This window comes from Bos javanicus, chromosome 1 (genome assembly GCF_032452875.1).
Source record: "Bos javanicus breed banteng chromosome 1, ARS-OSU_banteng_1.0, whole genome shotgun sequence".
Lineage (NCBI taxonomy): Eukaryota > Metazoa > Chordata > Mammalia > Artiodactyla > Bovidae > Bos > Bos javanicus.
This window is the reverse complement of record NC_083868.1, coordinates 86274936-86287326: the sequence shown is the minus strand read 5'-3', so window position 1 is coordinate 86287326 and position 12391 is coordinate 86274936.

Below are 12391 nucleotides of genomic sequence, written 5' to 3'. Positions count from 1 at the left end.
GTGGGTGGGCGGGTCACCTCCTTATTGGGTTCAAAGGTGGGGCTTCTCGGCGTTTTGTCCTTCAAGTCTGGCCCCGTTTTGTTCTTTGCCCCTGGGCCTAGAGTATTTGGGAATTCCTAAGGGAAGGGTTTTGGTATAGAAGAGCATGAGCAAATACTGTGTAGCTTCACTCTGAACGTTTTTCTTTCTTTACATCTTAGCACCTCCACTTGGCATTTATTTTGTAACTGTCAAAAGTAATGAATATCCGTATTCCTGCCATTACGATTCCACCATAAAGCCAAATAAATGTGGCGATACAGTATAGCAAAAAGATGTTCTAGAAAATCAAAGGAGCAAGCCATATTGTTTTGGGGGTTGTTCTGTGACATTCTTTTTTTTTTTTTTTTTAATAATTTTATTTAAATACGTGACTTGACGGGAACTTGTGTGAATGTTTGGGGTTTGGTTTTGTGGAATGGAATTACCACTTAAGGACAGTTAATATTCTGATCATGGGATCTCAGGATCACCTCAACTGAAAAATGCTATTTAAGATTACTCCCTTTTTCAAAATAAAAAGTAATGTTTGGTTTTGCCTTACAGGGTATCATATATCTATACATAAAAGGAGAAGAGAAAAACAATGGAGACAATAATGAAAATTTTGCAGTGTGTTGTTTGTATAATGAAAATAAATTTGGAATTCTCACTTAGAAAGTATCAGAAGTCTGTTTACATTGCAATAAAATTCTGCTTTGATGAGCTCTTTGGTTATTAGACAAATATGTGAATTTGTTGGCTTTGTTTTCCTCCTCTGTAAAAAGATTCTGTATTTGGATCCCCAAGGCAACCCTAAACTGTAATGAAATTTATTGTTAACAAACTATCCAAAACTGAGATCCTAGTGTTAAGTGTACATCTTCCTTTTTTGCCTTTTTAAAGTCTAGTTCTTAACCCAACAACTACAAAAGATAAGTAAGACATAAGACCTTGGGATCAAATTGGCCTGAAAAAAGTTTAAAGTTCCTATGTTTAAAACTTCCTGTTAACATATGGTTTTGGTATATACAAGCTATGATATGTAGCTTGCTTGAGGAACACAAGCCTAGACTTAGGAAACCATGGGTGGACAACATAGGGAGACACTTGAAGTGCAGATAGCTGTTTTTGGATGCAAATCAAACTAGAGGCACAATCTGTCTTTGTCACTTACTATTTATGTGCATTTGGGCTAGTTATTCCTGATTCTTCATTTTTCTCATTTGTAAAACAAGAGTATGATGGCTATCTTGCCAAATTTCTGTAAGGATAGAGATGTATATTGTGTATTCTATACATACTTATTGCTCAGTGTGTAGCTATTATTATTACTAAAGAAGGTCAGAGGGAAGTCAGAGTGCAAAGTTCTTCCCAATTCTCATGACACTTCACTCATGAGTGCAAGCACACTAAGGGCATGGGAAGAACCCTTAAAAGCAATTTTTTAAAAAGTCTACTGACTGATAAATAAATGAGTAATCACTGTTTGTTTCTTCTAGCCTGTGGTATCTGCTAGTATACCTTGACTTGTGACTGCATAACTTCAAGAAAGGTCTGTATCTTGAAATCCCTTTATATTCTGTCTTTATGTTGCCTTTCTCCTCTCTGAATCTTCACAGCCTCCCCTTTAAAGTATATATATAATTGCATGTAGGCCCCACCTGTATAAATTCAGGATGATATCCCCATTTTAAGATCCTTAAGTTAATCATAGCTGCAAAGATTTTGTCATATAAGGTAATATTCACAGGTTCCAGGTTTTAGGACTTGGTATCTTTGGGGGTTATTATTTAGGCTACCATAGAGAATAAGAGAAGACAGTAGAGGGGGCTTGGAATGACCAGATAGTGAGAAAAGTCTCAAGCACATCTACTCAATTTCTCCTCTCAAATTTGTTGACCAAGTAAGTCACTTTTGGGGGAGGAATAAGTGAGAGATTAGAGGGAGTATCTAGAAGTAGTCTTGAATTGTGACTTTCAAACACTTTTTGACCATAACTCTTATTAATAGTAAGAAATATATTTTAGCTTGTGACTCTAGGAAACAAATACCTACTTGAATGTGCATGTGCACACACACACATTGAATTTAATGTGAATTTAAATTGAACTTAATGGAAATTGATGTTTTTGAGATAGTACTTGCATTTGCTTCCTGAGATGTATGCTTGTCTTTCCTATTCAAAAAAAAAAAAAAGTCCAGAAAACCCATTAAGTTTGCAGTCCACTAATTGGTCATAATCTGAAGTTTGGGAAACATCCCTCCATGAAAATCCACCTTTGGAAATTAATGCCAGGCATATAAAATTTCTTCTTTCCCAAAAACCATGTGCCAGACATTGTGCTAAATGCTTCGTGTTGATTATTTCACTTCATAACAGTAATATTTATTTCTGTTTTGCAGATGAGGATATTTTGCCAAATACATTTGTTCCCCACCCCCCAAGACCTCTCTCTATTGTTTTCTGTTCTGCTCTGTTTCCCAGAGAAGCATAGGAGGCTAGGAGGCTGAAGTTAATGAACTACATCAATGGACTCCCTTGTCTTCTAGCTTGGGGTTTAGTTATGTCTGATCAGCAGATCAGAAAGCAGGAGGAGAGTGAGTTCATGGTCTTCATTTCTCCCTCTTCCTTTCTGGTGGTTGCCAAAGGCTGGCTGAGTTTGTCCACTGAAGAGTACAGTTCCTGTTGTGTGTGTCTTTAGGTAATTACTCCCACTCCTTCTTCTTTCAGGTATGGCTAAGGGTAATAATGATTCCATTGGCCCCCAAAGCCATGCTGGACACTATGCACTTGATCATTATTTGCTAATTTCCCTTAATCCTGTCTGTATCCTGGTTAACAGTCCCTAATTAAAATTTCTTTAGTTACTCCATTGGGGGATGCCATCTCTTTCCAGCATGAATGGTGACTGTTATAAGAGATTGCTACAGTCAAGCAGGAAATGATAGTAGCAGTGGAAGTGGAAGAAAGTGGCTGGACTCCTGCTGATATTTTGAAGGAAGAACTGATAGGATTTTCTGATGAATGAGATGTAGTATGTGAGAGAAATAAAGGATTCAAGAATGATTCCCAAGCAGTAGGCTTGGGTTGTTGGAAGGCTGAAGTTGCCACTTAATGGGACTGGAGACACTTCAGGAAGAGCAAGTAGGGGGTGGGAGATTTTGTTGTGTTAAGTTTGAAATATCAACTAGATATCCAAAAAGTTTTAGGTAGGCATTTGGATATGCAAGTCCTGTGTCAGGAGAGAGATCTGAGAGTCATCAGTCCATAGATGATCTTTAAGACCATGAAACAAATGAAATCATCCATTGGATGAGTGGAGAGAAAAGAAGAGGGATAAGCGCTGTTTTGATATCTTTCATATTTGAAATTTTGGGAGATGAGGAAAAGCCAGAAAATTAGACTGAAAATGGTTAACCAGAAACAGGTGAGTGTGGTGTCCTGGAAGCCTAGTGAAGACATTATTCATTGGAGGAACTGTATAAAATGCTGCTGCTGCTGCTAAGTCACTTCAGTCGTGTCCAACTCTGTGCGACCCCATAGACGGCAGCCCACCAGGCTCCCCCATCTCTGGGATTCTCCAGGCAGGAACACTGGAGTGGGTTGCCATTTCCTTCTCCATTGCATGAAAGTGAAAAGTGAAAGTGAAGCCACTCAGTCATGTCCAACTCTTAGCGACCCCATGGACTGCAGCCTATGAAGCTCCTCCCATGCAATTTTCCAGGCAAGAGTACTGGGGTGGGTTGCCATTGCAATGCTGCTAATAGCCACAATAAAAAACAACTGAGAATTGACTACTAGACATCATTGGTGATACTTATGAGACGAGTTTCTGCAACATGATGGGGACAAAAGTCTGACTGGAGTGGATTCAAGAGAGGATGGAAAGAGAAAGAGTGGAGATATGGATCATAAGACATCTCTTCCAAGGATTTTTGCTGAAAAGGGAATTAGAGAAATATGACAGTACTCAGAGAGAGAAGCATGCTTCTCTGCTTTTGTTTTTTTTTCAGATGGAAGAAATAAAAGCATGTTTACCTGCTATAGAAATGATCTTACAGAGGGAAAAAATTGGACCAAATTCATTGAATCATCTAATTTAAGAATGAGAAGAAAATATAGAGATCATTTTCCCCACAACAGCTTTGTTTTATAAATGAAGAAACTGAGCTTCAAAATGGTAGACTAACTTTTCCAAAGCCCTGATAGTGTCCAGTAATTGCATACCCTTATTGTCCGCTTTCCAGATGTATATAATGTTGGGGTCATAAGAGGGTCATAGAATTGCCTTTTCCTGTATTTCCTTACCACCCTTTAGGAGTTTACTCACATCTGGGTCAATGAAGTCCAAGTTCCTGACTAGCAGCCATTTAACCCATGATTCTCTTGTAGATGGGCTTCCCTCGTGGCTCATCTGGTAAAGAATCCGCCTGCAATGTGGGAGACCTGGATTCGAACCCTGGGTTGAGCAGATCCCCTGGAGAAGGGAAAGGCTACCCACTCCTTCTGGCCTGGAGAATTCCATGGATGGTATAGTCCATAGGGTCACAAAGAGTAGGACGCGACTGAGAGCCTCACTTTCAATTTCTCTTGTAGACAGCTGCTCATACATTGCTGTATGTAAAACTAAATAGCACTCAGTAAATATTTAGTTCCTTTCCCTTCTCCTTCATTCTATCCCTTTTTATCCTCTTCCTGTTTATCTCCAGTGATCCTACCATGATCTGACAATATACCACTGGGAATTCCTCCTGTTTTCCCCTGTTTGGAAGTCAATATTCTTAGTATAATTATCATACTGAGCTGTGATCAACAGACTCCTTCATGAAGTGTTTTAAGAGTCTCTTTTGCTGTTGTAACTAGTAAAAGGAATGTTCTAATGCTGGTACAGAATGGATGGAAGAAAGGAGATAGTTTAGAGTAAGTGAGATGGAGGACAGGTCTGGGTAGGAATGTGAGGGCCTAGGGCAGTGGGAAGTGGAGGGGATGCTGGAAAATCAGAAGGCTGAAGTCCAGCCACCCTTTCCTCCTGTTGGATTCATCTGCATCCAAGTTAGGTGATCCCACCCTCCCTTGTGCCTGTTATAAAATAATTTATAACTATTTCTCCTGTGATTTTCTTTCCTTTTTCTTTATCTTGCTTTATTTTTTCCTCACTGCTTCTGTTTTAGTCTGACTTCCTACTTTCCTTTCTAATTACATGAACCATTGTCCTAATTAATAAAGTCCAGAGAATGTAAGTGGAGGGGAGGACTGAAGAATTGCAATATGTTTGACTGGAGTAATGGCATGTATTTCTGGATAAAGACTCTGCTATCTTCTCAGGCTGTAGGGAAGAAAATTGAGGCACTCAGGATTTCAGGGGAAAGTTGGAAATTGGGGTAAAAACTAGATAATGGAGATTTCCCAGCCAACCCTCTATTTCATTCCATTGTTGCACATCTTTTTCCATTGCCTTTCTCAGTTCTTTACTCCCTTCCCTATCCAGATTTCCACTTGTATGCAGCAGCTTTATGTGTTGAATAAAGCGAACCCTTCCTGCTGAGCTGTCAGCAAATGGAACTGACCAACAGAACAGTCTGTGTAAGCGCATCTTGTGCTTGGGCCAGACAGACAAGTGCAATTATTTGATTGCTGGAGATTGCCACTAAATGAGGGTGAAATAGTGGGTCTGAGACTTGTTGGTGAATATTATTAATAATATAGTGTCATGCATTAATAGCATAGTGTCATGTGAAACAAAGCTACACTGGGTCTTTCTGAAATCCCATTTTAAATTACACTTGCAGGGAGCTAGCTGGTGGAGGAGATGAGAAATAATAAAGCAAGGTGTCTTTAAGCAACTAGTTGGGAGTTTCAGTGTGACCTTGGCTATAGTTCAGAGAATATGCATTGCTGTCATGAGTTCTTTGGTAGCTGGAGTGAAAAATGAGATTCCACTCTGGTTAACTGTCATAGAAGTTACATTATGGTAGTGCTCTACTATGAAAAATAATCATTTCCATCATTAAAATTCTTGAAAAGAGGCCATTGCAAAAACTGCATAAAATTCTTCTGGCTACTGTGATGTCCTCAGTAAATGAATAGTCAGGTACCAAAGTCCACTCATCACAAACAACCCTTCCAGACTCCTCCACTTCTTCATTTATAAAACTCACAGTCCTGCCAAATGGACTTGTCACCATTATTCTCCAGATATGTCCTGCAGTCCACTGCCCCTTGGACTTGAGTAAAAGTAATTCCCTCCATTCCGAGTGCCCTTCCCCCATCCCAGCTGTGTCTGTCAGTTGAAAGCCCAGACTAAATGTGCCTTCCGTGAAGTTTTCTTTGTTCATTTGTCTGCAATAGGCATCCACAAACTTTTTATGTAAAGTAACGGTAGAATTCTAGGCTTTGTCATATACAGCTTCTGTATTCTTTCCTGTTTTATTGAAATGTGAAAACTATCCTTAGCTCACTGTCCATTTAAAAATAGGCCTCAGGGTAAATCTGGTTCATGGACCATAGTTAGCCAATCTGTGGTCTAGAGTGGTCTCTGCTCTCTCTAAAGTTCTGTACAATTTCATTTGTGTTATGTATACCACTTACCATGCCTAGCCTTGTATAGAAATTGTTGGTATACAAGTATCTTCTCTATTGAACTAAAGATTCTTGAGAGTATAAATCATATCTTGTGTACTTTATCCCCTGCAACATATATTACGGTATCTGAACACAGAGAGTACTCAAACGGTATTTATTAAATGAATGCATAAATTATTTAAATGATCTCCCAGCAAGAACATAGCTTATTTCCCAACAACTCTTCCAAGCCCTTAATTTTCTGATAGGTAGGTCTTCTACCTCTACTCAGATCCTGAACCATTAATATGGCCATGAGCACCATAAGTGGAACTGGTAATTAGACATAGAATATTGTTTTCATTTATTAAACATTGTAGCTGGGAGAAATATCAATAACCTCAGATACACAGATGACACCACACTTATGGCAGAAAGCAAAGAAAAACTAAAGAGCCTCTTGATGAAAGTGAAAAAGAAGAGTGAAAAAGTTGGCTTAAAACTCAACATTCAGAAAACTAAAATCATGGCATCCAGTCCCATCATTTCATGGCAAATAGATGGGGAAACAATGGAAACAGTGAGAGACTTTATTTTCTTGGGCTCCAAAATCAGTATAGATGGTCTCTGCAGCCATGAAATTAAAAGACGCTTGCTCCTTGGAAGAAAAGCTATGACCAACCTAGACAGCATTTTAAAAAGCAGAGACATTTCGTACCAACAAAGGTCCATCTAGTTAAAGCCATGGTTTTTCCAGTAGTCATGTATGGATGTAAGAGTTGGACTATAAAGAAAGCTGAGCACTGAAGAATTTATGCTTTTGAACTGTGGTGTTGGAGAAGACTCTTGAGAGTCCCTTGGACTGGGAGGATCCAACCAGTCCATCCTAAAGGAAATCAGTCCTGAATATTCATTGGAAGGACTGATGCTGAAGCTGAAACTCCAATACTTTGGCCACCTGATGCAAAGAACTGACTCATTGGAAAAGACCCTGATGCTAGGAAAGATTGAAGGGGGAGGAGAAGGAGGCAACAGAGCATGAGATGGTTGGATAGCATCACCGACTCAATGGACATGAGTGTGAGTAAACTCCAGGAGCTGGTGATGGACAGGGAAGCCTGGCATGCTGCAGTCCATGGGGTTGTAAAGAGTAGGATACAACTTAGTGACTGAACTGAACTGAATCACTCAGCACTTTTTACATGCAAATCTCTGGGAAAACATCAGTGGATAAGATAGCTCCTGTGGCACTTTGCAGTCTAGGCTGAGAAGCATGATCTTAATACTAGCTCTTCTCCTGATATATCTCAATTTTACTTTCCTGGTTTTTCAGATCGTTTACTTAATAATAATATTATTGTGCTACTTGGTTTGCCAGGGTGCAAGGAACAATAAAATTATAATAGCAGAAGCTGACATTGATTGTTTACCTTAGATAGTTATAGGTATCCATTTTAATATGTACAACCACTTAAGGAAATTAATAAAGCAACTAACTGCAGTTATTTATTTTGTTGTTAATCTGGATAAACTGGTGATCACAGTTGTCAATTAACCAGATAAAAGGACACAAGTCAGTCAACTAGAGGCAATATCTTGATCACAAGCTAAAGTAAGCAACATCATTTAGACTAGGCATATAATGCTGAATAATTGTTTTCTTACAGGTGCTCAGTCACTCAGTCATGTCCAACTCTTTGTGACCCCATGGATTGTAGCCCTCCATATTCCTCTATCCATGGACTTCTCCAGGCAAGAATACTGGAGGGGGTTGCCATGCTCTTCTCCAGGGGATCTTCCTGATCCAGGGATCAAACCTGGGTCTCCTGCATTGCAGGCAGATTCTTTACTATCTGAGCCACCAGGGAAGCTGCCAATAATTGGTCATGGTTTAAAAAAATAACTGACTTAGTAAATAAAGATAATGGCACCCCACTCCAGTACTTTGCCTGGAAAATCCCATGGATGGAGGAGCCTGGTAGGCTGCAGTCCATGGGGTCGCTAAGAGGTGGACATGACTGAGCGACTTCCCTTTCACTTTTCACTTCCATGCATTGAAGAAGGAAATGGCAACCCACTCCAGTGTTCTTGCCTGGAGAATCCCAGGGACGGGGAGCCTGGTGGCTGCCGTCTGTGGGATCACACAGAGTCAGACACGACTGAAGTGACTTAGCAGCAGCAGATTTGACTTAAGTTTTGTTTGTATCTTAAGCCTTATCTTTTACAATGTAATAAAAATATTGTTGGATCATGTTGAGTTTCATTCTGAGCATGAATTTGCTTTGGACTGAATGACAGCAAAGCAAAAAATTAAAAATATGTAAGAAAAACAACTGAATGACAGCAAAGCAAAAAATTAAAAATATGTAAGAAAAACAACTTACAAAAAATATTAAAGAAATTAAGATATTTTATGGCAATCTCTAAAGAAAATATCAATAAGCAGAGTAAGTTTTTAATAGAAGAAATTCCTTACAGCCCTCTTTCTTTATTGTATCTTTCTGTCTGCCTCACGTCAAGTCCATTGCCAGACAAAACTCTTTACTCTCCAATTCTCCCCCAGTACTGTTTGCCCAGCTCTTTATCCTCTTTCCTTCACTCCTCAATCAATTCGATCCTCTTGTCCAGTTACTCTCTGCCCATTCAAGGTTTTCCCATTCTTTTATATTCTCTCCCTTTCTGCAGTGTACACTGTGGTAGGTCAGATGCTTAGATAGCTGCCAAGATTCCCAAGCACTAGTGTACACCCCCTGTATGATTTTGTCCCCTCAAGTATGGGCTGGACCTGCGAATATGGTGGGAATATGGCCCTCTCGGTTGATTACATCAAAGTGGCAAAGGTGATGTGATAGTTCACATCTGTTGTTACACTACTTTATGTAAGACACCATTGTAGCAGACTGGAGTAAGAGTCTCCTGCTTGCTTTGAGGAAGTAAGCTGTCATATTTTAAAAAGCCTTGTGGCTAGGACCTAAAGGTGGCCCCTAGGAGCTGACAGCAGAGAGCTGATAGCTTTGGTTCTATGACTGCAAGAACTGAATTCTCCCAACTTCAGTGAGATTGGAGGAGACCCTGAACCCTCAGATGAGATTGCAGCCCTGCCTGACACCTTGATTTCAGTCTTGCAAGACCCTGGGACTAGAATTTAGATACAATATACCTAGACTTCTGACCTAGTGAGATAACACATGTTGCAATAATCCAATACATTTGTGGTAACTTATTATATTAATACAATAGAAAACAAATACTTTAATTTGATTTATGTGATAAAGTCTAAAAATATCATGGGAAAGGGAAATTAGTGTGTTTATATATTTATGCTTCATGCATTTATATTTTTATCTTTGTTACATTATTCTTCAATGATTCTAACCCCTTTCCCCCACTATATATCCATGAACAATACACCTGAAGAATGTGATATCTCTCCATCAGAATAGTGGCTCCTATACCTATAAATCTCCAAGGGTGGGGTTAAAGCTTGTGTAGTTTGTCAAAGTCCCCTGGTGGCAGGGAAAATGGTTTGGGTTGAGAACTCCTGCACTATATAATAGTTTCAGTTCAATTCAGGTCAGTCGCTCAGTCGTGTCTGACTCTGCGACCCCATGAATCGCAGCATGCCAGGCCTCCCTATCCATCACCAACTCCCGGAGTTCACTCAGATTCATGTCCATCGAGTCAGTGATGCCATCCAGCCATCTCATCCTCTGTCGTCCCCATCTCCTCCTGCCCCCAATCCCTCCCGCATCAGAGTCTTTTCCAATGAGTCAACTCTTCGCATGAGGTGGCCAAAGTACTGGAGTTTCAGCTTTAGCATCATTCCTTCCAAAGAAATCCCAGGGCTGATCTCCTTCAGAATGGACTGGTTGGATCTCCTTGCAGTCCAAGGGACTCTCAAGAGTCTTCTCCAACACCACAGTTCAAAAGCATCAATTCTTGGGCGCTCAGCTTTCTTCACAGTCCAACTCTCACATCCATACATGACCACTGGAAAAACCATAGCCTTGACTAGATGGACCTTTGTTGGCAAAGTAATGTCTCTGCTTTTCAATATGCTATCTAGGTTGGTCATAACTTTCCTTCCAAGGAGTAAGCATCTTTTAATTTTATGGCTGCAGTCACCATCTGCAGTGATTTTGGAGCCCCCAAAAATAAAGTCTGCCACTGTTTCCACTGTTTCCCCATCTATTTCCCATGAAGTGATGGGACCGGATGCCATGATCTTCATTTTCTGAATGTTGAGCTGTAAGTCAACTTTTTCACTCTCCACTTTCACTTTCATCAAGAGGCTTTTTAGTTCCTCTTCACTTTCTGCCATAAGGGTGGTGTCATCTGCATATCTGAGGTTGTTGATATTTCTCCCAGCAATCTTGATTCCAGCTTGTGCTTCTTCCAGCCCAGATTTCTGCTCATATTTTTTGCTATTTCCTTTCTTTTATTTGAGTTTATTTTTCTCTTCATATTCTAACTTTGTATGATGTTTGCTTAAATTATTAATTTTCAGCCTTTCCTCTTTTGTAATGCATGCATTTCCTCTTAATGCATGCATTTAAGACTATAAATTCCCCTCTAAACAATGCTTTAGCTATATCCCACAAATTTTTATATGTAGAATTTTTATTATCATTCAGTTCCAAATTTTCCTGATTTCTATTGAGATTTTGTCTTTGATCCATTGGTTGTACAGAAGTGAATTTATTCATTTTTAAACGTATGGAGTCTTAAGTTACTTTAAAAAATTGAATTCTTGCTTAATTGCAGTGTGTCAGAAAGTATTCTATATTATTGATCTGTTTGAAATTTCATGAGACTTGCTTTATGGCCCAGGATATTGTCACTTTTAATAAGTATTTCATGTGTATTTGAAAGAGATATCTGCTCTGCCATTGCTCAATATATAATCATTAATTTGAACAAGATTAATGTTCAAATCATATATCTTATTATTTGTCTGTTCTATCACATTCTAAAAGAGGTAGAAAAAAATATTCTACTGTTAACTGTGGATTTCACCATTTCAGCTTTTTTTTTTTTGCCTTATGTGTTTAGAGACTATGTAGTATGCAAAGAAATTCAGAATTATTATATCTTCCTGTTGAATTGATCTTTTATCCTTATGAAATATATTTTATTTCCAGCAATAATTCTTGCTTTAAAGTTTTATTTTCTAATCTTAGTATGTATACCTATACCAATTTTCTTTCAGTTACCCTTTGCATGCTGGAATGTGGTTTACAGTAAAGTAATTGCAGTAGTTAGATATGGGCTTAGTCTCAATACCACAATGCATTCACCAAATGAATCAGGATGAACTTGGCCTTGAATGATTTCTGTAGACTTTATTTTCTTTCTCTCCTCAGGTCCCCTTTCAGAAAGTGGGAGTTCACTTCCTGTAGAACAGGAATTCTGCTTCCCTTCTGTTCTCCGTCATTGCAACTAGGAGTCGCAATCCTCCTAATAGGCTCCTAGCTTGCTCTAGATCTTCACCCTCTCCACAGTGAAGACCTATCAGATGCACAAACCTCTCCTGGTGCACAGTTAATGTATTTTTATGGTGAATTATCTCCTTTTCCCCCTGGTGTAAGTATGGGGCAGGATGAAAGAGAGAAAGGAAAGTAAGTGAACCCTGTTCCACCCTCCTGGTGAAGATGAGGTGGGACAAAGGTAGGCAGAGAATCCAGGCCTGTGTAAATACATGAATGGTGAAGATATATACTCTCTATGTGGAGATAAAAGTAGTCAAGAAATGGCCATGTATTAGATAAGGCTTTTAAATGTTTCTAATGCTGTTTTAAGATTTTCAGA